This window comes from Buteo buteo, chromosome 18, assembly GCF_964188355.1.
Source record: "Buteo buteo chromosome 18, bButBut1.hap1.1, whole genome shotgun sequence".
Classification (NCBI taxonomy): Eukaryota; Metazoa; Chordata; class Aves; order Accipitriformes; family Accipitridae; genus Buteo; species Buteo buteo.
Genome location: NC_134188.1, coordinates 1,475,119 through 1,501,568, shown reverse-complemented (window position 1 = coordinate 1,501,568; position 26,450 = coordinate 1,475,119). Strand labels below are relative to the sequence as shown.

The 26,450-nt window shown below is 41.3% G+C and overlaps 1 protein-coding gene across 4 annotated transcripts in view; it reads left to right on the top strand.

Moving 5' to 3' along the window:
* Positions 1-26,450, top strand: part of CCNA1 (cyclin A1) — a 41,719-nt gene that overhangs the window by 1,764 nt on the left and 13,505 nt on the right. For 3 of the 4 annotated variants that reach the window (XM_075050564.1, XM_075050562.1, XM_075050565.1), the window contains one exon: positions 18,928-19,053. The exons of the other annotated variant lie outside the window; for it this stretch is intronic. The gene's annotated coding sequence lies outside the window, so the exon portion shown is untranslated. The remainder of the gene's footprint in view (positions 1-18,927; positions 19,054-26,450) is intronic. 4 annotated transcript variants of the gene reach the window in all.

Genomic DNA, 26,450 nt, shown 5'->3' with positions numbered 1-26,450 from the left:
TGATGGAAAGTGACACTCTCTTTTCAAGCAGTGCTACAAGTTAATAGAAGGACTTTTTAAATTTATTTTTTTTTAACCATGCAGGTGGTCAGACACTGGTCACGTTTTGCCCAGGGCGGCCGTGCAACCTCCATCCCTGAGGTGTTCAGAGCCCACAAGACCCTGAGCAACTTGGTATAGCTTTAGAGTTGGCTATGCTTTGAGCAGAAGGTTGGACTAGATGACTTTCAGCAGTCCCTTCAAGCCTAAATTTTTCTGTGATTCTATTGAAATAAATGCTGGTCTCCCCTTCAAACAGAGAAAATGCCCAAACCCAAAACAATCAAACCAGTGACCTTAAGTGGATTTCTAGAGAGGAGTAGGAACAACACACAATTCTTCACATCAGAGCTCTTCTACTTCATTTTGGTTCCTTCTTAAATATGTAGTTTAATCAGACTGTGGAAAGAGATTAAATAAACCAGCTGAAAGAGTGCTGAAACACAGGTCAGTCTTGAGAAGATGTAAGTGATGAGATGATGAGAGATTATTTTTTTATTTCTGTAAGAGCAGAAGCTGCAAGTAGTTTCTGTAGATCAGTGGAGAGGATGCCTCCTAAAGAGAAACTTTTATATCATTTTTATCGGTCAATAGAGAGCTCAGCATTTTCAGCAGTTCAACATTTTCTGTAAACAGGCCTAAATAATCCCCTTTGCCAACATTATTTTGTGCAAGCAGGCCTTGCTAGGCCTAGAAGTTGGTGAAAGGCACAGCAGCATCACAAGTGAGGGAGGGATGAGCTGAGGAGATGTATGCCGAGGCCGGGGTGTACGTGGCAGGGGGCTGAGGCTGTGAATAAAAAATATGAAAGAATTCTCCAAAACGACTACTAGTATGCAAATAAATTTCATTGATTTACATCAAATGCCAGTATGACTGTAACCTGGTTAGACATCTGATGGGAATCATGCTGTGTAGACAGAGTGCTTTTAGTTAGCAGCCACTGAAACACTGATGGAAGCACAATAAATCACTGTTGTGTGGGTACAACTGAATAGATAATTATTCTACAGCTTGTAACAATAGTAAAAACTTTTGTAGTAGATGAGTAGGTGATCTTACTGTGATGATTACCTTTTTTCTGCCTCCACACTCCATTTGCAGATAAATTGTCCTCAAGCCAAGTGAGGAAACAGCAATAACAGCTGTCTGACAAAGGTATATTGCAGCTTTTAAAAATTATGCCAGCTACTGACCTCAGAGCGAACTGCCCCTTTATTAAGGTGCAAGAACACATCTTCAGCATGTATGTGCAGCGTTGATAGGCTTGAACTACAAGCAGGGGTAATGCATTTAACAACCTAGAGAGCAGACAAGCGTGAAACATCTGGAAAGGGTAGGTGGCTCCTGAGAAGATCTCGTCTGGGATGCCCACTCCCAAAGGGTGATGGAATAACCTGGCTGTTAACAGTACAGCCCTGGGAAGGAGGAGGCTCTACCAATTCAAAGATATAGATACAGGTCCAGATATCATCTGTCCATTGCATTTGGCCTCTTGCTAGGCTGCAGCCACCATGAGCAAGGTTTTTCCCTGCCCTTTGCTGTAAGCAGTCATTTGCGTGTGTGTAATCATTAAATGCTATCTTCCTAATCTGCCGTATTCTTATGTTGAATAGGGGTACCCACAGAGTAAGCACAGCAAACCTAGACCATTTTATGGGACCCCAGGTTTAATGTTTCCTACCTTCAGAGACACTATAAGCATGGTTCTCAAGTCCAGCCTAAGGGAAATTTTTCTGGAAAGGGGTCAAAGTGCTCTTGCAGGGTCTGCTACAGCAGGGTCTGCTGCAGTGGAGAGAGGAATGTGAGAACTAGGGAGACAGATGATGGACCAGCTTAAGTTGACTGGGAGTTCAGTTTGTTAATTCAGCAGTACACAAAGTAAGTTGATAAAAATGGTCAGAAGAGAATAATACCAGGGAAATACCTGGCTCTGTAAAGACCAATGGTAACAAAGTTGTTTTCTTGGGTGTTTTATAGCTAAATGCATCCCTTCTGGGACAAATCACAGTAAAACTGGGCACCACAGAACTCGAGTTATTCACATTAATTACGATATTGAGATGCTTGTTCAGTTCAGAGGAGAAATAAATTCAAATGCTGATGGAGTATTCTATCATGCCCCTTTGTGGCACTTGGAATAGTGGCCACTTTATTTGATAGCAGCTATGTGTTTTCCTGAATGATTGGACATACTGACAGACTGCAGAAAGCAGTGGAGATGGTGAAATATCTTTTTCTTTTGGCACCAAAGGGTCAAAGTATGCTGCTGTCAAAAAAGAGAGACCATTCAGGGGCAAGGACTTTGCACTTTACAAGTCTAGGAGTGAAATTTTATACAATTAATAAATAATCCTGAATTATGCAATTTATCCTGGGTTTTGGTTGGGTTTTTTTGGGGGGGAGGTACACAGAAGATTAAAAATGCAAAATAAAAAGTGCAGAATTAGAAAGCAGTGCATCTCACACTGTATCCATAATTAAACATTTTTTTTAATGCTCTTGATGTTTGGGAGAAACAGATGTCTGCATGCTGATTTCACTTCACCATAAATTAATTTCTCTGGGAACATGAAAGATAAGTTCTTGTTTGTCTTCTGGCTTTTTGTGGCTCATACCACCATCAAGCACTAATGTGTCAAACTGAAAAATAATGTATAGGCCTAGTGATATCGAGCGTTGTTTTTTCTGTTGTTTTTCAGTGGCCAAGAGTGGCTTGGCGTTTGTGATCAATTGATTTAATCATTTGATTGCAGGTAGTCCCTTCATCATTTGATAAGAAGCTGTAACTCTCATTCAGCTGTGTGTGTGAGTGCGCACGTGTGTACAAAAGCACATATACCCAAACTTCAAAGTGTGCTATTCCAAAAACAATATTGGCAGAATTAGGGCCTTATGTCATACTGTATGTAAGAACAACTATCATCAAGATTTTTCCACAGATGATGTGGGAGAACATCTGTTTTCCTAATGATTTAGGTGAGGCAATCTGGAGCCCTGCCTGTGGCAGTTCTGGCTTGTTTTCTTGTTGTCTCAGCTCTTCACGATTTGAAATTCAGGCTAATCTCCTGTTGCTTGAATTAGAATGGGTCCAAGGGCTGTTATTCTGTAAGTAACAACATGTTTTCTTGCATCTTCCTTTGATGAATCTGGTATCGGCCAGGTTTTGGACTAGACAGTTTTGTGAACTGGTCCTGTGCAGGGATATATGCCATATTGTATGGGGTTTTTGGTAAGGATATAGGAAACCCTAGCTAAAAGACATCTGCTTATATAGATTTCCTCTCCTTTTATGTTTAAGGTATGTCTGTCCTTGGATAGGTTTCGCTTTCTAGTTGGAGTCCCGCCGTGTGTGTGCTAGATTATGTAAACTTTTTCTTCCTCAGGTGGGAAGTGGATAGCTTTCCCGGTCGCTTTGTACTTAGAAATGAGACTGTGTGTTTAATGTTTAACTAGGTGGCATATCTGTCATGTAATTACATCAGGTTTTCCCACCTAGGGAAGAAAGTTGAAGGAGCCACACGTCTCAATTTGTTTTGAAATGCAAGCTCCTCAAACTGATGGACAGGAGCTCAACCAGAATGATTCCAGTTATCTGCTGAGTAATCCCAAACAACAATTTGGGCTGGCTCTGCACAGCTCTGTACATGATGCTCTGGATGAAATGTGGAAATAGGCTGTGGAAATCAGTTCTTCTAATCCCCAAGTCTAGGTGCCGAGACCATCCATGGCCCTCTCGGTATCAGGGCAAGTGCTGTGCTTGTGTCTTCAGTCTCTTGGTCCTTTGGTTCCCCAAAGAGGTGTTGAGTAGGATGCTTGGTGGATCAACAACTTGAGCATGCAATGACAGGCATCCGAAAGTGCCTTCATATGGCCAATGGCAGAACTCAAACGGTACTGTTTGAATACTGAGTGTCTAGCTGACACTCTGCATAAACAGTTTCCAAACAATTCATGGATCAGACCTAATAATAAGGGTATTTGTTAGACAAAGTGTTTTGTTGGAATCCTGATCTTTGGTAGATGAATCTCAAACTGGAAAGAGGATCCAGGCTTCAATTTACAAATGTGTTGTTTTAACTTTATTAGTTACCCCATGCATCTGTAAACCTTTGAAAAATAAGATCCTGCATTTGTAAAGTCATTCATTCACAAGGAATAGCTTTTTCACCATCAGATGCAATAATTTTAACCTTGTTCTTATCTTTTCAGTTTGCTGTCAAAGTAGTATATTAGAATACTATAATATTTTTTAAATAATAAATGGTGCCTACACCTTTTTAAATTAACAGAAATGCAACGGGAATTTTTGTATCCCTATTCTGCTCTATTCCAAACTGAAACTGAAAAAATTTGTGTCTAGCAGAACTGGACTAAAGATATATTGTTACTGTATAGCTAGATGGCAGCATTCACATTGCTTTTAGAAAACCTGGGGTTATTTGAAAGGTTTTTAAAAAAATCTGGCTGCTCTGTAACCGTTAAATGGCATGGTCCTATTTTGAAATGTGCTGTGTAAGAATGTCTGAATACCTAATACATCTGAAAATCTGACCATTTCATTTAGGTGTCTAAATCAAAGATGCATAATTTGGCCCTACAGATAATGAGTATGAAAAGTAGTATTTCCCTGTTTATCTAAAAAGATAAAAACCTGATTATGTGTCTACAACTTTCAAAACAGGCTAATATATTATTATATATGATTCTTTTTATTCGAGAATTTTGTAAATAAGATACTGCAATAAAATAAAATAAAAACACTCTTTTTACATACATACTCCATTTCCTTAAAATTTGAGGCAATATTAATGCATCTTTGCCATTGACTCAGCAGGCCTCGAATCATTCTTAAAATTACCTTGACTTTTTTCTTCAGTGGAAAACCTCCCAAACCTCATTTATTTCATTACAAAAGCAATTAAAGTACAGTAAAATGCACAAGCTATTGAATATGTCTACAATAATAGGATAGTCTGTAAACACAATGAATAGGGAAACAGATTCCAGCTTCAAATCCCAAGAAGCTACTTTAAACAGCATTAGAGGGAAACATGTTTATGATAGTATCATGAAATGCTACAAGCAGCTTGTTTTGAAGATATACAAATTTTCTTCCTTTCAAATATATAACAAAATAGTTATTCAGTAAAGTCTTTCTGAATGTCCAGTAAGCTCCTTCTGTCTATCCTGCCAAGCTTTACCTATCTTCACCAAGCAGAAGCCCACCACCTCATGCCTTGTGGCACTTACGGACATGGTTTAGTGGTGGACTTGGCAGTGCTAGGTTAACGGTTGGACTCGATGATCTTAAAGGTCTTTTCCAACCTAAATTATTCTGAGTCTGTTGTTACTGATTTCACTGTTAGCTGCTTAAAATTGTCTCTATATTTATGTAAAGTTATATATTCATTTGCTAGTGAGGCGGTATTTCCTAGAATACCCCTATCCATGACGTTCCTGTGCTGAGGGTTGCATAGAAGTAGAGAACAACCGAGAAGCTCCTGCGCTGGAAGGACTTGCCTTCTCCGCAGGAGACTAAAGGTGGCATACAGACGAGAACTCCAAGAAAGCCATGGGACTGTTCAGAGCCACATTCAACCTTAAACTAAAGTAATTTAAAGAGTAAATTAGAGTGTTCTCATGCCTTCTGAAAATCAGCTCTACTACATACTTTTAAATGGTCCATGGGGACAGGATGGATGGGGACTACATGTCAGACAGGCTGGTTCCCTGGCAGGGCGAAAGAAGAGGGAGAGCTGACGGGGGTGGCTTTCCTCAGGTGCTAGCCACCACTTCAACGGTGACACTAGTCATAAGAGCCTTTAGGATCGTGCTGACCTGATCTGGAGGCCCAGGGAGATCCTGGCATTGCCAGGATGATGTGGGCATATTGTCTTTTCTGGTAAGCTGTTGCTGTGGCCTCAGCATTAAAACAGGGCTGAGTTTAACTCTGCTATCTCAGTTCAATTATTTATGAATTTCAGCTCACTGTCCTTGGAGGTACCATTGAGAGAACCTTTTCTGCTGTTCTCTGTACTTTCTTATCTCTAGTTTATGGACTGAACTGCAGAAAGCAAAGCAGGGTAACTATGTATTGTGCAGAGGTGTCAGCCTGAAATCAAATAATACTGCAGTGAAAATAAGGTTTTGCTCAGTGTCTGTCTATACTGCAGACTATAGGATAGGACAGAGATGCTTAAACCTATTTTCAGTATTTCTGCATAACACTGGAGGTTATACTATGGACATATTCACTTGAAAACATAATGTAAAGTCTGAGCATGATTTTATTAGCAAAAATGCACCATTGTATTTCTATTCAGCAATTCTGGTCTTACAGCCCTGTTCTGACTGCCTTGCTGGCTAACCCGTAGACTAAAAGCTTTCTGAATTTTCTTTATTTCTGTAGATCCAATACCTGTGCTTTTTAGTTTATAGGAATGGGTTTTTTTATATTTATTAGCTCAATGGAGGAAAGCTGCCATCAGAACCTGAAACGAAGCTCCAAAGTTTTTGCAGATGTGTAACATCAACCAGAGGTCAGTAAATCTCATAATCAAAAGCTGTATAAAATAGAACAAAGGTCAATAGTTCATTAAATCTCATCATTGGAACCTATAAAAGTTGAATGAAAAAGTCACCTGAAAGTTCACAGCTCTCTTATCGATACTTAGATAGGGAGCTCAGTGCAAAGCCTTGGCCTTGAATATACAGGTAAACGTGCTAGGTAATACTTATCATGCTTATCAATATGATTGAATTTATTTTAAAATTTGCCAAAACATAGAGAAAAATGAGACTGTGATAATACAGACACCTGAGTACATCCTTAATGTTATGGACTGACCTGCTGTAAATGGACCAACATGTGTAGGGTTTTGTCCAAGTGTCTAGAGAATTTGTGACCCATTAACCATTCTGTCCTTATGCTAATCCCTCTTTCCTAGGTTACAAGGCTGCATCATTTACTCAGAGATATCTCATGGTCCTTCCAGCTTGGCAATCACAATAATACTTAAGTACCTGAAGCATGTATAAAAGTTGAACTTTAAACAAAAGCTTCTTTGTTATTGTCTTTATGTACTTCCCTAGGTAAATTACTTAGAACAAGTGTTGGCTTGTTGTTCCAACATTGTATAAATAAATTACAGTAAAATGACTGTTTTCTTCATTCAACCTTCTTGAGTGAAGGAGAAATATGTATTAAATTTATGAACGTGAAACTCTCCTGAAATGAGATAGGTATTTTTTAATTTTCTAGAATTTATATTAGACTTCAACATTACTGTAATTGAAATATTTCATATCTTTCCTTTTATACAGGGATTACAAGGAAAACCCTTCTGGGGCTAATTTAACACAAACAAGTCCCAGTAACTAGCACTGAGGACTCTTTAACCTACTGGATAAAGTGTCTGTATGATATTGAAATGCAAGTGACAAGGTTATATCCCAAGGATTACATTTTTATGAGAAATTTTTCATACCTGTTATTCCCTCAGTGTCTGAGACATTATTATATTCCAGTACAATTATTTTATTACCCTCAAATTTTATTTATTTATTTATTAAAATATTTAAGAAAACATAATGTGCAGCATAATTAAATCTAAATCTTTATGTGCAGAGGTCTTGATATGTGTTATTAGGGAATTAACCTGGTTTGAAGTCTGTACTTGTAGGACCAAAATACCCTTTCACTTTCCCTGTTGCAAACCAAATGAACTAATATTCATTTCACCCTTCAAAAGCTCAGGAATTCATGCTGTCTGTGTACTAGTGGAAAGCAGAGAGGCTGGGGAAGTAATTGCCTTAACAGTCAAATCATCCTGGTTTAAAAACCAACCAGCAAACCAACCCATGAAGAGCTGTTTCTTTTTCTTTGATTTGGCAGGTTTTTAATGCCACTGATGCAGTTCATGGTAGGTACCCATCACAGTCACATCTGCAGACCTGATGGGATGATGAACTGCAGCATAGAGGTGGGGAACTTGTTAAAATAGCCTTGCTGCCTGAGAAAATGGGGCACCACCAGCACCCTAAGGATCTAAAATACACCCTCTTAGCTATTTCCCAGGTGTGTAGTAGTTAGTAGTTCATTTCTTTTGTTAGTCTAAGCTAACAGTAAGCAATAGGACAGAGATCGCCGTTCTTTGCTGAGAACAGCGGCTCTGCAAAACTAAGGTGCCGTGAGGAAGGTACACGTCTGTGCATAGGGAAGCACATATATTTGGAGGATGGTGGCTTGCATCATCCAGGAAAATAACAACTCCACATACTATCAGCTGTAATGGCAAAAGGTAAATTCGCTTTCCTCACAAAATGCCAAGTTCCATCTTGGACTGTTCAAATGATTACTTTGTTCTGATATAAAGAGAACACATATTTGAAGATATTTGTTCTCTCTGACTTGTTTTTACTTGTAAAATGCTTTAAGCTCAATAAATATTCAACACATATTTACTCAAGTGGAACTTGTTCCACTGCTCTTATCTACTGCATAAATTTTATAAGTATTTTTAAAAGCTGTCTGAGTAAAAATATAGATATTCAAGAGCAGAACGTTGTTCTCCTGGCTTCAAGGATGGGTAGTTAAGTGGCTTATACAGTTCTCTTATTTTGTTTGAAGCTTTTAAAAAAGTAGTAGTTCCTGTAGACATATTTATCTGGGAGGCATGAAAACAGTGAGTGTATAAAAAATGCTTTTCGACCGAAATTAAGGTGCCAAATGCAACCTAAATTTGAGTTAATCCCTATTGAACTGAGTTCTGTCTTAACAGCATTATACGCATCAGAGATGAGACAACTTCTAGTTCTTTGTCTGGTCTAGTTTGAAATACTTACAGGGCTTATATCACTTCTGAAACATAGTGCTCTCATTTTCTTACATTAGACCTTTCTGCCTCAGCTTTTGCACTTATGGTAAAAGCAGCAGTCTCCAGTGTTGTCAACTATTGCCCCATCTTTAATTCTCTTCTAGAAAGGATTATAGCCAAAAAGATCTGGAAAGAGATTAAGATTCAGTAATAAAAAAAAAGAAGGTTCATGTAAAGCAACAAGTATGGCAGATACTGCAACTCCCTAAATACATGCAGGGAATGCTCCCCCCTAAAACCATTCTTGCCTCTTGCAACCTTACTGAAAGTAATTCTGCTCACTTGTGAGCCAGCACTGACGACCCTACGCTGTATAATAGCATCTAATGTCAAGACCTATGAATGATCCTAGATTAATTAAATCCTAGATCCTATTCATTAAATAAACTCAAAGAGCAGTGTATTAAGATACAACAAAACTGTGACAGTAACATGGAGAGTCATGAACCAAAGTTTGAGAGACTGATGGACAAAGAGAAGAAGCTAACATGAACAAGCTAGCAGACTGATATCACATATAAGGAGGAAATATAAGACAATGTGTGATTGAAGCAGTACAATATAGGTATGGAAAACTGAAGTGTTTTACTAGCAGTTCAGTGATAGTCAGGGCATTGTACTACCTGGGCAAGGCAACAGCAATTCTGTGCTACGGTAAGGGCTCTGGAGGGGAGAAGAGCCCACTCCAACCCAGTGGTTACATACTCTTTCTGATTGTAAAGCAGGAAAACTTTACAAACTTGATGGGGTTATGGGAAGGTTTATATTATTAAGAGCAATAGGCCAACAAGTGTCCATTGACAATCTTGGTCAATCTAAAGTACCTCAGGCAGCCAGGTGGTATAATTATATCAGATTGGGCAATTATGCTGGAAATACCCACCTCAGACCAAAGATCATCTAGAAGTTCCTTGGACTAATTCTGTCATTAACTGCAGAAAAACCTAGATCATTATCTTACTATAATATACCGTTTAAGCCTTAACTCATAATGGATAGTTTTACTTTGTGGACACACTCTTGAAACAAACATTTTACTTAGAAAACACAGTCTAAATGTCATAGAGCCTTGTGAATAAAATAATTGTCAGTAAAATTATTGAATACTATCCTCAGAATCAGTAAGACAATCCCACCACTTTCCCACTGTTACAGGTGCTTACTGTTATAAAGGCTGTTGCCATGTGTGTTCTTGAAGTGCAAAGCATGGTGCAGTGCTTACTGCCACCAGCTGCGGGCCAGTGCAAATGATGCTCCTTGTGCAACAGCCTCTTTCCGAGGACCAGCAATAGTGTCTGGAGTTGGTGAGGGCCAGGAGCTCTTAAGCTGGAAGCAGAAAAGGACATATGTCCAAGGCCTGGTTTGTATTCTGTGATTGGATTTCTATACAACCCAGGAAGCATCTCACTGTGAGGCATGTACAATACCCGAGTCTGCTGTGAAGCGCTTGAAAACAAAGTGATTTCAATCTCCAGATAGAAAGAAGAAGGTGGGCAGAGCCACCAGGCTGTATTCTCGCACTGACTCCTGGAGAGGGATCCTCTGCACATGAAGGGTCTTGTGTGGGGACCCAAAAGAGAAGAGAATGAGGCTTCCCAATATTTCAGAAACCTGAAGGGGTGAGGATATCCCCAGCTGCAGAAGCTGAACCCATGTCTCTCATGCAGTTGCTTTTTTTCTGCAGACGTTTTGATCTTCCTTTCTCACTCCTTGAGGGCTGGAACTGAGATGGGCTAATGCCTCCAATGCACCATAACTGCAAAGTAGTTGCAGAGAAGTGCACCAGCATGCACAGTATTAAATAAAACTACCAATTTCTGCAGTTTCCGTGTAGTGTAACTATTCCCTAAGGAATCAATAAGTTGGCTCTGTCAATCGTTGTGTATGTATTTTAGCAGCTAGGCTGATCTGGGGCTGTAGCCTTTTAAAGCACAACTTTTGCTGCTCTTTTAAAACATCAGCATTCCTAAAACTGTCAGATGAGAATGTCCTCATGGTCAAGAATGTGGGAGGAACGAAATGTCTCCACGTTTGCTGGCTGCCCACACCTGTAACAGGGGTGGCCTGTGCATGAGGAGCCGATGCCTGGCTGCCTGCCTCCCCTGGGCAGAGCTGCTGTGGGAGCTGAGCGCTGGACTCGGAGAAAGTCCTGGAGCGGTGGGAAGGTTCAGGCAGGCACTCCGGCACTGCTCGCTCGTTGTCGAAGTCTCCGCATTTCTTCCACGGGCGACGGTAAGGACCAATTCATTTGGAAACCCGCAGGAAGGCGGTACCTCGGTCGTAACTGCTGTGCATCTGCAGCGATGACGCCCTGGTGATGTGGATGCCGGCTGTGCCGAGAGCAGCCGGGCTGTCGGCAGCGGTGCTGGCAGGCCTGAGAGCTCCGGGTGGCACGAGGGCTGGTGGAGGAGCCCCGGCCGGGCAGCCGGGGACAGGGATGCTCCAGCCCAGCTTGGTGTGGAAGGGGACACGGGGCTGCGCCGCCGGGATCCGGAGGCAGGCGCGTGCTGCGGGAGCTCCTCCGGCAGCAGTTGCTTGAGAACTGGGAAACTCCATCTTGCTTCGCCCCTGCCAAGACCCCCGAACAAAGCCCTTGCATTTCTCAGCCTCCCCCCGTGGCACCTCCTGCTGCCTGCACTGACCCTGCGGTTTTGAGTCAGTGTGAGCAGCAAGTCCTGCCTATCGGCTGGAGAAGCTGGCTTTCACAGCTCATCCTTTATCTTTGCTGTAGAATCGCTCTGGGCTCTTCCTCAGAAATGGCCGAGTTTCTGCGATTCCTTTGTCTGCTGTATGCAATTAATTAAAATCTCTGGGTGAAAAGCTCTCTTGAATGAGACGTCCTATATAAATATGTTATTATCATTGCCAAAAACGATTTTGAAACCCTGCTTATCTCTATCTTGTTTTTCCTGGTTTGGTTCCTTTAGAAAAAGGCATAATAATAATAATGAATAGTGTGACGATACCATCTTTTTCTATTGCTTTAGTTTTCTAGATGTGTCAGTATTATCTTTCTCAGCAGTCATCATGGCACTGAGTGGATATAAACTCTTATTAGGAGGCTGCATTACAGCTTAAATTGCGCGTAGCAATCACCTTGAATTTGCTTGTCTGTCCTTCAAGAAAATTCTAAGCCAGAAAACCATTAGTAATGCCTTAGTACTCCTGACATACATCACCTTTACAAGCAATTCACGAGTTAATAAATTAAATTCGTTCCAAGAAATAGTGTCCTGTGTTCTTGGAAATGAAATCAAATCCTGTCAGTTTACCATTTTCTAATTAAAACTGGACAAACACTCGGTTTATGATTTGAAGACATCCAGTAAAGAAAACAATATGCATTACTCATCTGCTCCTCACTTCTGAGACTAGTGTCAGCTGGAAGCTGCATATAAATATTCTGTGTTGTTCAATACACAAATGTCAATAGATGCATAGAGGAGACGGCTCTTGATAAACAATCATTTATGAAAGACTTCTTAGAGAAGCTGTTACCAGTGGAAGAGAGTGGCCTCCCGTGTATTTGTTTTTGGTATGAGTTTCTACAAGTTGATGTGTACACTAGTCCTAATTAGCGTGACTGCACATCAGCTCGAAGCTCTCTTGGTAGCTAATATCAGCAGTGCTACAACTAGCTGTGTAACTGAAGAAACGTGTGGCCGCCACTGTTGTACTACACTATTGGAATTACAAAGATGTTACAGTCTCTTAGCAGAAGACGCTGCAGGTTAGAAGACCAGGTATTTTGGATCTTAAAGCAGTAGGGCTAAAATCTATACAGAGCTTCAGGTGCAGTAACAATTTCTTGAAATAGACTGAGTGAAAACATTTTTTTTTAATAAAAAAAAGAAGTTACAGATTTTTTTAAAAATCTAGATATAGATCTCTGTAGCACAGAAGGTGCCTGGCAAATGCTAAAACAAAGACCAAAGGGCACTGGAGAGAAACATCCTTGTAAACTTTTTGCTACTCTTCCTCTCACCTTACCTGCAGCCATTAGGCACAGAGGACGTGCCGTGGGCCACCCTGCCAGCTTCGCCTACCTGCAGTGCCCAGCAGCAGCCGGCTCTTCGTTTTTCTTCTTTAGTTACATCTCTCAGCTTTTCTTTGAATCTGTAAGTCCTGTGGTTTATCTTTTATTGCTCACCAGAGGGAGATAACAAGAATAAAACCCTTTGTTCCAACAGCGATAAAAGCACGAGAGGGAGAGATGGCATCCTCCATCTTCCTTCAAATCAACAAAAGTCGGTCTGAGAATGCCGGGTGCGTGAGGCTGTGGATTAAGGGGGTGTGTTGAACCAATGTAGGGAGCGAACATGATGTCAGGATGGTTTGCTTCATCCTCCTGGCAAGGCAGCATCAAAAGATTTGCAGGAGAAAATTACTGTCTGCCATGATTCATATACCTTTCTATCCAGAACATCTACTTCTCAGTGGAAAAGGAAGCAGTGACAAATTGTTCAAGATCATGGGTAGCCAAAAGATCCTGACCCTGCCAACTGCGTACAGCATCTCCTATAAGCTTTGGGAGCACTTTGCAGGCAGCAGCTCTCCCAGGGTCCCAGCACTTCATTTTTGCAGGATGAGGTTACCCTGGGCAAGTTGGTGATGGCAGCCTTAGCAGCATGTGCCGGTGTGCTTTTTCCCACCATGGAGAATTCAAATAATCCCCTCAGCACTCTCTGCCCCATGGGGAGACCCATCTCCTGCCTGAGGACTGTTCTAGGCTCATGAGACAATGCAGACCAAGCATTAAAGGGTTACCACTCCTGTTATAGACAGCACTCCAAGCACAAAAATCTCAACTTTTGCTAAATACAGCTTTTTCATAAAGAGATGTTTAATGTACAGAAATCAAAGTGAGTGTGGAACCCTTGGTCGTCCAGATCATAAGACTGAAGTTCCTTCTCAAGAAAAGTATTTTTCCCTCTACTCAAAAAACGAAGTGACTACATTATCCGATGTCATAGGCTATTTACACTTTAATTTCTCTACTTGAAGACATTCTTATAAAGGTCTGCCCTGACCACTGCTTTGGAGCTGAGGTGGCTGAGAGCAGCCTATATGGTGATTAGAGCACAGAAAGGAGGCAGGGTTCGCATCCTCTTCATCAAGGAGACATCTGACATGAAGTCTCCCCCATCTTAGCTTGGGACGCTTATTACCTGAGCATTGTTACCACCAGCACTAACGATCTTGTGAACCCAGGCTGTCATTTCCCACGCTTTTCAATGGTCCTAAAACAAGCCCTCAGACAAAACATTTTCTTTGTTACAGAATAAAATAAATGCAAACCCCTGAAAATACTTATTTTATCTCAGTATCCCTTCTTCTTGGGTTTTTGGTGGGACTTTTTTTCCGTCAAGCCATAAGAGAAGAAAGGATATTGGCACAATGCTGATGTATACTGTCAGGCAGCAGATTCAAAGCTCAGGGTTTTATTAACGTGAGAGTGGGGGAATGGAGCTCACTGGTAGCCCCCCTCCAGGTAGCAGGGCTCCCCCTCAGTGAGACTCTTTGGCAATACATTCCACTGAATGCCAGGCATATTGGTTAATGTGGATCTTGCTACAAAGGGTGATTTTTATTCCCTGAAAAAGTCATGCATTTTCCTTACTCAGAGTCTATGCACATTCTTTTCCACATAATTTCAAAATACACTCTTTTCAAAACCATTGTCAAAAGCATAAAGAAACAGATTTATTTTTCCTTAAATATAGCATATCTTATTTTTCTTATGATCTTACTTTGCAGTGCCTTTCTGCAGATAATGCTGTACATGGTACAGTATATGTTGGCAGTATTATTGAAAAGCCAAATGCAGAGGAAGAAAAAATATGAGGTTTATCTCATTATCTTTAGGAGCCTCCAGATAAAATTGTAAATGGCTGTTTTCATAAAGCTCTCCAGTTCTCACCTCCCAGTATTAATTAAAGCTTTGTATAAATTCGCACATCTTGTCACAAGCACAGAGAAAGTATGGGAAAGTTAAAAATGCAAGCTTTGCTGACATGCATGTGACCTTTTAATTTTGCATATTTTTGCTATCTTTGTTTCGAACATGAATTTTGAACAAGACTTTTGCAATGGAAATTAGTGCTGTCCTATTAAGAGAGCTCTTTTATATGTGCATGTATATACATATATACACATATATAGGTGTGTGTATTACTGTACTAGCCCTAGCAGTACCTGCACCTGGAACAAAATTCGCACACAGAGCTGAGCTAATACAAACACACAGAGACATTCAGCCTCCTCCCAAGAGCCTGGCAATACAATTTAAAATCAGTTGCAAGTGTGAGGAATAACAATCATTGGGAGGAATGAGGGGAGAGGACAGGATATCTCAGATAGCACTGTGATACAGAAGCCATTGTAGATTTAGCTTTAAGCCCTTCTTTTAATTTCCTATGCAGCGAGCACCTGCCTGGGTGGGTATTTCTGGTGCCTCTGATATCGGAGAAAGGCAGGAGCCTGCTCTGCTGGGAGCTGCACAGGCAGGTTTGTTCAGTGGGACATTTCTCCCCTCTCGAGGCCACTTAGCGTTTCCAAAGTGGCCCGCGAAAAACTTGTCTTCCCGAGAGCCGGGCTGCCTTTTTAACTCAGGGTAGCGCCAGGTGTAATGGTTTCCTCATTATTTGAGGTCTCTCTCTCCCATCAGTCAGGGCCGCCTCTGAGTCAGGGAGCTGACGCGCTCTGCACTGCAAAACCTTGTGAGAGGCGAGGTGATGTTCTCATTAAAGTAACTGTGAATCCCTCGGGACCATCCCGGCCTTCAAGAAACTCAATTTGTTGTTTGACCTGTTTTCTTAAGAGAGGCATCTGGAGAACACGGTTTGACATACGGTACCCACACTGACACACTGGGCAGAATCACGGGAACACGTCACTTATGAATCACTCTGTATTAACTCACCTACAGCTCTACAGAGAATACAACTGATAAAAAATTTCTTGAAATGTTACCTGACATACTGCATAGCAAGTCAATTAATAATTAGTAATCCACTAATAACGAGCAATTTTTACAGTTAATAGAGTTCTGTGCTGAACTTAGATGAAACGTTGTTTCAGGTGGCTATAGGGACTATAGATTTTATATGTGGATGTATGTGTTCGATTTCTCACTGCCTTGGATTTTGTATAAGCATGTGTGTGTTGAAAAAATGCTGGAAAGCTCTGTCACATCAGACTGGTAGCGGATACACAGTTTGGACAGTTGCAGATGACCAGCTGGGTGGAGAATCAGACCCTCTTCTGTGAAGATGGTGGTGAAAGACCAGGCTCCAAAGCCTAACTTGGACAGTAAAAGACAGGAATATGTTTGTAGCAATTCATTAACTAATAGTGCATGTACTCTATATAGCACTTGCTACAGTGGCTTCTGAATGTGTCATTTTAGCAGTCATCTTTATTACCAAGTCTCAACAGATCATGCAAAAAAACGAATTGTGACTTGGCAGTCACAACATTAGTCTGCTGCACATTTAAACAGACTGTTGAAGGACAATTTTTTAACAGCTAAAATCCAAGCACCTGGCAAACAGAATGTTTTGCAAGGAGATTGGTTTATTTCACTTGACAGTTTTATTAAACTTTAATCACCTTCTCAATGCGTTCATTGTCTAGTACCCGCTGTTCCTGTGGCCTAAATCAGAGGCTTCTAAAAAGATGAATACTTATTTTTCTGATTCTCAAGCACAGTGCAGTTCTGCTGTCTTTCATTATTAACTGTAAACCAGAGACAGAAATTGGTGAGATAAAATGAGGCAATAAAACAAAATTAAAGTGCTGTCAACACTAGATTTGTCAGGAATTTAATGAGCTTTGCAATAAAGGGTGCTGATTATAGGTAATATTTCACAATGCCATTCATCACTCAACAAAATAATATACTTTTAGGAGACAACTGTTACTGTGTTCCGAAATGATGGAGGTACTTACAGGCGAGATTGATGTGTGCTGTGAGCAGGTGCCATTGCCAGCCACTGTGCTCCAATTACAGGCTATGTGCATTGCACGAAGTTGAAGTTGTCTCTTACCCAGTGCTTGCTTTACAGAAAGCTTAAATAACAGTAACAGAACACCCAGCTCAGCTCAAACTGTCTCCTGCTAGCCATTCCTGTGGTTTTGTGCAGATCCCATGCTGCCCCCATTTCCCTCTGATCTCCGCATCTCCATGCTTCAGAAACGCAGGCGATGTGTGCTGCTGGGGCACGTTACGAGTCGGTAGCCGAAGGTGTATGATCAGGCTGCTGCCCTGTTTGGCTCCTGGGGATCCCCTGGCCCCGTTGACTGAACACCCATTAGCAGCCAGGCCTCATAGGGACAGCCTTTATGGCAAGCAGTACGCAAATTTCTGGCACAGGGAGCATAGCGAGACACTTAAATTGCCCCATCATTGCCCCTGGTACCTGGGAAAATTGCCCTCCAGTTGTTTTCCAGGAAAGTGAAAAACCTGAAGAATTTACCGAAGAACTTAAAGGCAGATTTTCCAGCTGGATCAGATCTTTCATTTACCTTCAAAGCTTTTTTCTCAACTATAAATCTAGTTGTTTCCGTAGGTTACTTTCACTTCCACTTGCGCAGACGAGAAAATGAGGTCAGTCAGATCTGCTAGGTGTCATCCTCGACTTGTTTGCATTGGTGTAACTTAAGGTAGTTGCTAAACCTGTAAAAACAAGAGAGGAATGAGGATCTATCAGCACAATGACTCACACCTGCTGGGTGTGCACAAGTAATACCAGAAGTCTCTTGCCTGATGGGGAATCTGCTTGGAAACTGATCCTTTGTGTCCACAGAGCCATGTAGAAATGACAGTCTGAATAACGAAGCAGCTGACTTCAGTGTGGACACAGGTTCTTAGATGTCCAAAAGCTGGAAAGCATTTCAATTCCACACACACCTTTATGCTACTTGTTCTTTTTGGCTGCCATCATACAAAAAATTATTGGCTGGCTTTCTTGTTAGCAGAGGTTGAGAAGATTACATCAAAGCTAATCAAAAAGGCAGTTTTAGAGCTCAAAGCTATGATATATCAGCCCAAGTCCTGAAAATCCTTATTGACCCTGGTAGTCTGACTCACACAACTGCTTCCTCCTTATCAGAGCCCTCTTCATCTGCAGGAGGACTACCAAAGAGTCTGAGAAAATCTGATCACATATTACCTGGAGCTGGCTCTGTACAGCTTTAAGGTTGAATATATTAGTATTTCTGAAGCTAAGAAAGAAATAATTTATATGCACTAAGATTTTAATTGGTACTCCAATCAACAGTATTCAGTATTCCTCAAATATGTAGCCATTGCTTTATTTTAACCACATTTTGTCACTGATCCACGGGATATCACGACTTCAGGACATCAAGAATGTAGGCCTGAGCCTATGGACTATCATGTGAGGCTATGGCAGATTTTCTGGGTAATTTAATATGAACAGGGAAAAAAAGGCAAACCCACAGTTAGCTGTGACCATTATCAATGGATTACCCCTTACTGTGCACACAGTACTGGACTCGGCATTGACATCGAGTTACTTAGCACTGAGTGGTCCAGGGCAAGCCAGGGAGCTCTAAATCTGGTGCATTTTCTGGTATCCTAGTAAACATCAGCCAAGGTCTATATAGGATCATTTTGCTTTTTGATGCATGCCAAATCACTTCTGGATTTAGATTTGTAAAAGTGCTTTTCATTCCTTTCTGGGGTGCTCTGGAAGAGGCTGTGAGGGTTGTGAAAAAGGCTCACTAGCTCTTTAATAAAGTCCTGACCCAATAAATGCTGGAGTGAATAGAAAACCTCATTTTGTCTCCAGTCATGGTTAGACAAAGACACAAATCTCCTGGGATTCATTACAAAATCCCAAATGGTGCAGCCCAGTTCAACACCCGGTGGTCTGAAAGTTGACCATGATCAATAGCTGGGGAGTTTTTGGACCGTCATTTCCCTTTGGATATTCATAGTGTGTAGACATGATCTTCTCTCTTTGGTCTTCCTCTTGTTTCGCAGAGACGAGATCCAAGCTCGGTGCCCACCACCGCGCGTACAATGCAGGACACCTTCAGTCGAGCACCCACGGTATCCATGCTGCTTGGGACCCAGGAGGGAACCCCCCACCAGCAGCCACGTTCCTTGGTAACTTCCTAATCTCAGACCACAGTTATTCAGGGCGTCGTGTCATTTGTTTCAGCCTGGTTTTATTGACTGGGTAAATAACTCTCTTGATTACAGCAGTTACAGTTTTCCCTGTGGTTACGTATGGCAACTTGCTGCTCACCCATCTTTAACTGTATTGTTAATTAGGAGGTCTACCTTTCCCTTCTTGTCAAAAGCAACCAAGCTCCCTGCCACTGGAATTCCTTCTCCTCCCTTCTCCTAGGGTGAGAGAACAGTGATCTTATGTGGTTACGCTTCAAGTCTTAAGTACGCTTTTAATAAAATCTGTAATTAATACTTTGAGAGGGTGGTGGGGTTTTTTTCCTGTGGCTGAGCGCATCTTGAGCACAATTTTTTAATGGCAGTAAACAAAAATAAAGAATACTTAATTGCACTCCCAGCACGACTTTGACATTTCTTGTAATGATGCAGTAGCCTTGGGTGGCTAAATGTGAATGTCTAAAAGAAGTCAGTATTGTATTTGTAAGAAGCAACCTGACTTCATTAACTAATCAAGTGTTAGAGGGAAAAATCCGCCCAAACACTGCCAAATCTTTGGCCGTGTTAAAATCCAGGGACACTGGACTTCCTGGGAACACTGGGCAAGCCATTAGTGCCCTTTTCCTAGGTTTTAGAAAAAAGCAGCCATAGTCTTTGACCTGTAAAAATGTATAAAGAGCATGAAAAGCTTGAACAGGCTCCAGCTGAAGCCAAAGACAAAACTAGACATGTCAATATAAGCAGAAATGAGCACAAAACATGCACACATGGGAAACTGGTAACAGTATTATTTCTAAATACAGAGTATATATTACTTATTGCCATCAGATATGACAGACTGAGAGTTTAGTTTTAGACTTTGAAAAAAATTAGACATTAATGTGCTTCTAGATACAAAATAATTACAAGAGATTGTGTTCATCTCACATAACTTGTTGAGATAGTCTCCATCTATAGCCAAAGGAGGGAGAAAGGCACCTCCTGAGGTTGACTCAGCTTTTCAGTCTTTAGGCCCCAGTTTAAAATGAGATGTGCCCTTCTCTTGCAAGGAAACATAAATTTCAAATTTGTCTTCAAGAGAAGAGAAGTTTTCAGGCAAGACATACTCCATTTTCCATATCTGGACTACAAGAAAATCTTCTCTGATTTATATGCCATTGATCACTATCACGACCAGAAATCTGGAATACAATGAGAATGCAGCACTTTCTGTCTTCACACAATGTGCACATGAAAGCTGAAAAATCCTTGACTTAGTCTAAACACTACTTAGCAACAACTGAAAACATCAGTGTGTTATCCACATTCTTCTCATACTGAATCCAAAACATAGCACTATACTAGCTACTAGGAAGAAAATTAACTCTATCCCAGCCGAAACCAGGACAGGCTGAGAGAGCTGGGACTGTTCAGCCTGGAGAAGAGAAGGTCCAGAGGGACCTTATCAATGTGTATAAACACGTGATGGGAGGGAATGGGGAAGAGGACACCAGGCTCTTCTCAGTGGTGCCCAGTGACAGGACAAGAGGCAACGGGCACAAACTGAGATCAATGCAAGAGTCGGGTATAAAGCTGTCAGCAGTGCACAACTGCTGGAAAAGGACCACCAGGAAAATTCTTAGTGGTCTTAAAGGGTATCATGCATTGCTGTCCAAAAATAAGATCTGAAACCCTAAAAAGCTGGTAGAAAGATAAAAATTCTTTACTCTCTTGGTACTAAGCAAGTATAAAAAAATAAAAGAAAGTCTGAATACATATGCTAGACACTAAAAGGAAACCTAAATTCAGTATATGAAACAGGGTTCTGTAAGTACTGTCTCTGATAGTATATTCTATTTCGAGAAAGGCATTCATTTCTCACTGTCTTATCAGTACCACAGTGGTAGTCTGTAAGCTAGAGATAAACAGAAATTATTTTTTTCTGGCTAACACATGAATACTTAAAGGCCTGGGCTGTTTTACAGATAAGGACTCTTCTACAATGGCTCTAGTGCCTTCACCTCTCAGATGCCTATCTCTTTTCAAGAGGGTATCAGAGGCAAAGGTTTCCCTGGCTTTAGAGACAACCTGTGGGTGCTTATTAACTACCTGAGAATAGGGGACAGTTGGCTTCTTGGGGTGGAAAGTAGGGAATGATGGAAACAGGGAGACGGCAGCATCTGGAGGACAGAAGAACGTGACACCAACCTCTTGGCTGTCCAGACTAAAAAGGGAGGAAAGAGGTTGCGGTTCTCTTACTGTGTTTTCTGAGGAAAGAGCTGCTTCCAGTGTAGGGAATTAGGTAAATGTAAATACGCAGGTGAAAGCTTATGGGGTCATCTAGTCAGTGATGCTATAGCCCAAATATAGCTCTACAGGAACGAACCTTCAGATAAGTTGTTTTGATCTTAGAGGCCAAAAAGTCTGTTAGATCATCTCATTGGGCTTTCTACCTATTAGCATACCATAAAATTTTTCCCCAGTTACTCCAGTATACAGTCTGGTAGCACGTGTATTTTTTTAGCTAATGGATATCTTAAGTAAAGGCATATGTTGAAAGACATCCTGTTTTCCCCTTTGGGTTTGCTGTAATGGGTGATCAATCTCATTGTTACAGACATTTGCTTTATGTCTAATTGGAATCTGACTGTTTTCAGGTACCTGTCATTGCATCTTCTTATCTCAGTGACTGCTAGAATAAATGGGCTTTTCAGGCTTAGTATCTTCTTCCCATGGGAGTCCTGATGCAATCCTGTCATCTTTCAGTCTTCTGCTTAGTAAAATGTTGACATACTTAAATCTCCTCCTGTAAGGCTTTTTTTTAATTTATTCTGTTCTGCATCCCTTGCTGCATTTTCAACATCTTTTTTACATGCAGACGTTGGTTTTCTGTATTAAAATCACCATTTGTGTTTTCTACATTATAGAGTTCTTATTCTTCACCACATTGAATTTGGAAATTCAAACTCTGTGATCTCAAAGCTTCTTGGCTTTCCAAGATGTAGCCAAGATGAATGTTAGCAAGCCAAAGAGCACAGATGACTACATGAACAGAGCTTTTTGAATTTCAAACAATGTAAAATAGATGTGCTAAATTTTATAGTCCTCTATTTTCCCCTTCTAATTACCCATCTCTACTGCTTACATACAGATGTGCTCTCTATTTAGTAATTGGATTGTCCTATTGTTTAGGTTTCTTTATTCACACTGTTAGGATTTCTTTTATTCACACTAGACTTTTAATATCTCTCCCTCCCACAAGGTCATTTTTTTCCAGCTATGCGTTGCATTTTCATGAGAGGTATACACTTGCAATTACAGGTGCTCTATAAATCATCATCACTGTGAATCATGGACATAAATAAACATGGTTGATGAAAGACCTTTTACTGCTATCAGTTATAACATAAAACAGGTTACACAGACAAGCTGTGACCTGTGAGATCAGATTGGTATCTAGAGTTTTAATCTCTGTTCTTGGCTGTGGTAGAGAAAAATGGCTATCATTTATCACTAGCAAAGCATGCAGTAAGCAATAAGAATGTGTGAGCTCAACTACATTAAACAGTAGCCGCTGTGGATGTACATAAGCATTGCTGTACCATACATCTCCTACAAACATTTATTAGCAATATGCTGTAATTATGGACACAGATTCATTATAGATGACTTGAAAGAGCAGAATTCAGATAATTGCAATGGGAAAGTGTAATTGCAATGAGCAAGCATCATTAACTAATTTACTCAGATAATCAAGGGCCAACTAAAATTACATTATAGAGAAACCACACAGTACTCCAATTAAAACTCATAAACCAAAGAAAAAAGGCAGAGGAACTCTCCAAGTAATGGAAGCGTTTGGCTGCTTCTGTTTCTTCTTTCAGTACACCTTCCTGGCCATGAGGCTAATAATCCTGGTACAAATTTGTGATGAACACTGCATTGTTGCAAGCAGCCATATATTTGTATTTTTCTTTAGTTTGAAGACAGCGAGACTGCCATGCTCCAGGTGCGATCAGCACAGTACAGTCTATTTGCTTCACAGGTTATAAAATCCACACTAATGGCCTGATGTCTGAGGAGCTCATCTCAGTTTTGATGAATCTTATCACTGACTTCTAGAGGAAATAGGGGAAAGAGTGCCAGGGACATGAAACCACCGGGCAATGGCTCGGTTAAGCCATCCTCTGTCTAAGCACATATGTCTCCCTTTGGCCTTGCATGGTGGTATGAAGTCATGTACTTAATATGTAAGGCATAGAGTTCAGAGGAGAACCTTTCTTCCAGTGCGGATAAAACCATTGCCAGAGTCCAGCAATGCTGAATCTTGCATGCAGAGCGAACTGAAAAACAGCAGTTGCCTGTCCCGATTCATTCTGATAAATAGTTGTCGTTCTGATCATTCCCTCCAAAACCAAAACATGCATGGCTTTTGTTCAGAGATTGTTCATGCTTTCAACAGAGATTTTCAATTCAATTTGAAATAAATGCTTGTAATATAAAAAAGTTAAATTACTGAAAGATAAGATCTGAAAGTTTTGGTGTTTTATTTCTTTCTATTATTAGTCTAAAAGGAAATTCTATATCAAACTGCTATTCTATTAAGAAAACTATTAAAATGGCTTCAGAAAATTACAGTGACCAGTTCTGCTCACATCCTTTAGTTTAGCTGTAACAAAGTTTTACAGTATGAATTTTAGCATGTGGAATGTCCCAGAGAAGTCACTACCCTGTCAACATCCATCATACAGCATTTACACCGGCGCTGCAGAACTCTGCTGAGCTGAGGCCTTCATGAATAGCCTTTGCCTTCACAACACTACGGATGTTGATCATTGCACCTACTTTTCAGAACAACAAAGATAAAAAACTATTTTCCAAGATTACTGTTGCTATAAATTTTGCCTTAATTTTTGTTACAGGTAGCTGATCTCCAACAAGTCATGCATACAAAACTCATCTGCTTTATATGCATGCAAGCCGTTTCATTTGAATTACTAACACAAACTAGTAGAACTGATAGCAACAAATAATAAATAACTGTTCTTTTAATGTCCAGACACTGCACTCTGAGAACTTGTCTGTGATTTGTAACCCAAGAAACAGAGCCCACGAGTCAGCTTCCGTAGGATCATCAAGTCAAAACATTAATTCCTTTTGAAACTTTTCAACTGTCAGCTTCTGGGTAGAAATTAACAGCAGCAGGCAAAAACAGCTGAGTAACAGATGCTGTGAATATAGGGACAATAAATTAGGGGCCTGATTGATCAAGAAAAGATCTACTATACAACAAGGGCATTTTAGCATGGACTTCAGCAGTATCTGGCAGAAGGGCCTAGCACTGGAGCCTAGACAGTTATTAAAAAGAGTGATTTGAACAATCTGGAAATGTCTATTTCTGCATTGTGCAGAACTGTTTCAAGGTTCTATCAAAGTTACGGGTGTTTTCCTGTGGTGTTCTGAAATGAAAAGCAGGGTTGAGATATTAATGTTCCGTGAAGGACATTCATTTAAAACATGCACAGTGCTACAGTACGCTATCAGCTGCTTTACAATACAGAGAAGCTCGTAAGGGAATAAAAGAAGGGCAGTGGAAATGTTTGGTTTTAAGCTTGGTATTTTCCCTTCACATGCAGCACTAAAGGGTATAGTTTATATTCTGTGATTGTTTTGATACTGAAAAACCTCCTTTTCTTGTCCTTCTGGGAGAAATGGGAGTAACTGCAGTGGTGCTGGGCAACCTGCACAGTCACAAAGCCGGCAGGAGCAGCCCTGGACTGCCATGGAGAAGCAACCCCAAAGCTGGAAATGTTTGGAGCCGTATTTGTCACCTGTCACACCACTTGATTCAGAAACATCTCTGGGGTCAGTTTAAGGCTATTCTGCAGATACCCTGTACTGCAAGGCACTGGGGCTAGTGTACCTGATGATCCCAGTAAGAAAGGCACTCAGATTCCATGAGCTATTGCTTAAAATACCATTTTCTGGAGCTAACGCAAGAGAGAGAAGGAATACAGATGATCTTATGGCCCTTCAGGTGCTGGGAACCCCGAGCTGCGCAGCATCAGACAGACCTCTGCTCAGGGCATGCGGTCCAGATCCCACCCATGGAAAGGTTCGCCAACATTTACGGTTTCGAGACCTGCTATAGAAAACACTGTATTCGTCATTCCTACTGTCACACAACCCTGTGTTCAGATGAGAACTTGCTGCTCTGCTTTTAAGATAAAGACAAGGCCACGCAGGCGGTGCGGTCGACAATCCCACCGAGTGGGAGCTGCCCGCGGGCTCCTCCGTTCCCATCGCCCAGCCCAGTTCACGCTGCGGCCAAGAGACCGGAGCACCCAGCGCAGGACTGAAGAGAAGCCGTGCGTCCAGCGGCGTGGTGCGGCGCGGCACCCGCCCGTGCCTGCTCAGGTTCTCTGTTACGTGGATCGCTAACTCTTGGATGCACAAGAGTCTTCTGGTTGGGACCGTTACAACCCCAGAGGGGAAAATCTTGCACCTGCTTGAGGCTTTGGGCTTTGCTTCCCTGCTGTGGGCATCTGCTGGTGCTCTGTGCCAGCTTGGTAGCTTCCACCGCTTCTTGAGGTGAGTTCTGCTCGCCGTCAGACACGAGACACGATGGCAAAGGCGGTGGGATTTGCAGGCAGGCTGTGCTCCAAGGGACGTAGGATATGTTGCTGCTTCCCCTCTTTCTTTACATAGTTGCTCTGGGACTCTCACAGATTATATCTGGTTTCTATAGCAAGTGGAGGAGGAGCGTGTGCACGGTGCAGGCAAATTTCACAGTCTTACCTTGCACAGCATTTGCCAAGAACACGGATTGTGCACTGTACCTCTGACAGTCAACATCTGGGGAACAGGAATCTGCTGCTGAGGGCTGTCCTGGGATCATCGCACTTCTTACAACAACCCCACATGGTCGTCTCTGGGCCGTTCTGCAGAATGGATTTTCAAGAACACTCTACTGACTAAGGTCCTACATTTATTGTTCTCACTCATGCCCCTGGCTCCATATCTCTATGTAAGAATTACTCCACGCCCACTTTACGTTTAATATATGTGCTAAATAGTGGCATGCAGTACAGTAAGAATCAGAAATTGTCTCATAGCACTCCATGTATCAAAATGGGCTGCTTGATTGATCCTGCCAGCAATATCAACCTTTCGCACTGATGGGTGATTTGGCTTGAGGAAAATCAGTCGGTTCACTTTCCAGATAAATCTCAGCTCTCAGATTTGATAATCTACTATGACACACGTAATGAGTAAGGGGTATTAGTTTAGGCCTCTGTTTAGGAAGAAAGCTTTCACTCTAAGCCTTGGAGTTAATTGATCTTATAAAGTCAGTATATTTAAAAATACACAAAAGTTTGTATTACAGCAGAGCCCTA